The 2,543-nt window shown below is 37.0% G+C and overlaps 1 pseudogene; it reads left to right on the top strand.

Annotated features, from left to right (window-relative positions):
• The first annotated feature begins 1,081 nt into the window (after window positions 1-1,081).
• On the top strand, window positions 1,082-1,604 carry LOC150004450 (large ribosomal subunit protein uL13m pseudogene; annotated as a pseudogene).
• The last annotated feature ends 939 nt before the right edge of the window (window positions 1,605-2,543 follow it).

Raw genomic sequence — 2,543 nt, 5'->3', positions numbered from 1 at the left:
AAATATATGGAAGTGGAGGGCAAGTCTTCCCAGAGGAGGTAAAATCTTCTCTAAGATTGAAAAGGGAAGCCAGAGCCAGGCAAAGTGGTGGGACACCTAAAGCACTCTGAATTCATTATAAAAAATAAATAAATAAATAAATCTATGAATGTTCATTAAGATTAAAATAATTTTTAAAAGTAAACGTCTAATAAATTTTGAAGTTTATTTTCCAGAGTGAAACACTAAATTATCAAGCAAGATTCACAACTTTTAGGAGCTGTCCTCCACACGTCTGGGGCTTTCTGTTCAATTCTGGCTCAGGAACTGCATTTACCTGTCTGCCTCCTTCCTGTGAAGCTGATTCGTCAGCAATGTCAGCACTGAACACAACAGAAATTCATACTTCTTCTGTGGATATTCTTGTAAAGAACCTATTTGAGTTTCTCAGACTGATCTTTTATGGTCTAGACAGCCATTTGGAACAAATTATATTACTTGCTTTTTTCGAAGGAAAATGACAAGGTTTCAGAGCTACTTCACAGACCCGTTGTTTGCATATTACTTTCAACATAAAATTGCTAATTGTTAATTATCGTTAATAACAAAAAGAGTTCAAAAGTAAGTCATCTCTCAGTTTTAAGCATATAATTAAGGAACACAAAGGTATTGTAACTAGAGTCAACTAACTACAGTTACCATGAGGGCTGCTTTCCCCCCCCCTTTTCCAACACCTAGACAGTATACAGGAAATGACTTGTGTTAGCAATGCAGTCGCAAAGGGAGGGCAAGCCTGAGACCAAGGACTATTCAAAACTTCACAGCAATATTTTAGGGGCAAGATGATGAAATTCTAAGGGCATGTGGTAGGTGTAACGCATTCTATATGTCAAGTATGTTTTATTTATTAAACAATATCTAGACCTCAGTGTGTTCTAGGTACTTTTATATTAGCTGATCTCTTTCTCTGTGAGGTAGCTACTGTTATTATCCACATACTGATAAGTAAATGGAAGCAGTAGAAGTTTGACAATTCATCCAAGTTCATAAAACTGGTAATAATTTACCTATTCAAAAAGTTTGCCACTGATAGTGGCGAAACATGTAGAGTTGCTCTAGGGCACACCAGCAATGGGCCACATTCGCTCTAGTTCAGTATCTCTTAGGTGGAAAATGCAGCCCCCTGGCAAACTTGCTGCTATGGTATCAATTAAACTTCAATGACTATATAAACTTGTATATCATCAACTGAATGACGGTGGTGATCATGTCATAATTAACACAGGCACGTTGCATTTTCTGGAAACAAATGGGAACAAAAAGTATACTCCACATACTGGCTACCCAAGTGGATTTAAAAAAAGTAACAGCTGCCCAACTTCACCAATGGGATCCAGTGGCCATTATAAAACTAGCTATTTATGGCATGCTACCAAAAAGCCTTCCCATAAGGACTATGATGCAGAGGTTGCATCTTTTCCCAGATGAAAATATACCAGAAGATATTCTTAGTACAAAAGCTTCCACAACCACGGAAGGTACTCAGCTGTCTAGATGAGTACACATAAGAAGAAAGAAAAGTTTTCCCAAGAGTGTGGTCTCCACCTAAAGATTACTGGCTGTAGAAGAATGAAAATTGCAGAAAATCACAATGAGGTGATTGACACCTCCTTCTGATAAGTTTTTCCTAACCCACAGGGCTTCATTGAATAGGAAACATATTATGCCTGCTGAAAGTTTGTGGAGAAAGGTCAGGAAGGGATCTTCCTTCAAAAGGAAATTGCAATAAAATATATTATTTTGTAAAATTGTTTTATCATGTAATTGGATTTGAATGTTATCAATAGTGATAAAAATAAAGTTGCTTTCTCAGCTAACTTAAAAAAAAAGTATCCAAAAAATTCATAAGGCAAACACATTAACTTTTTTATTTATTCAAATGCCTGCTATAAGCCTCAGTTTTTCCTCTTTTGTTCCAGAATCCACACCTCACACTTTCTCTTGTTTACTAATTTGTGTTTCTCTCATTCATAAATAGCACTAAACATTTCATATCTTACTCAAAACTCCTTGGACTCTGCATTTCCCTTCCAACTGTGCCTTTGTTCTCACCTCAGCCAGGCAGTTCAAACTTCTTGAACAGTAATCTACATTCACGTTCTCCAATTTTTTACCCCCACTCATCCCACAACTCTCTACCCTAGATTCTTTGGCATCAACTCACTGATATTGCTAGCACCTTTGATATTCCCCCTCCCAACACTCTTCCTCAGGACCTATGTGAAGTTTATTTGCATCTCACACTATAATTCACTTTCAGGGTCTCCAATAAGTTAAATCACTAGCTCTTAACTTTCAGGGGGTCATGGCTATTCCCATAAATTTAATGAAAGCCATTGATTCTTTCCTGAGAAAAAGGAAATGTAGATAATATAAAATACTACATATATGAATTACATGTATACATCTGCATGAATGCATCCCATTCACTTTCAGAGGTAAATCATGGATCAGCTGTAGTGCGGCACTGGCCTGAACTGGAAATCTTTGAAAGTGCCTCCTGG

This window comes from Furipterus horrens, unplaced genomic scaffold (genome assembly GCF_987537825.1).
Source record: "Furipterus horrens unplaced genomic scaffold, mFurHor1.1.pri manual_scaffold_7, whole genome shotgun sequence".
NCBI lineage: Eukaryota > Metazoa > Chordata > Mammalia > Chiroptera > Furipteridae > Furipterus > Furipterus horrens.
Note: the sequence above shows the minus strand (reverse complement) of the source record. Positions and strands in the feature narration are given on the sequence as shown.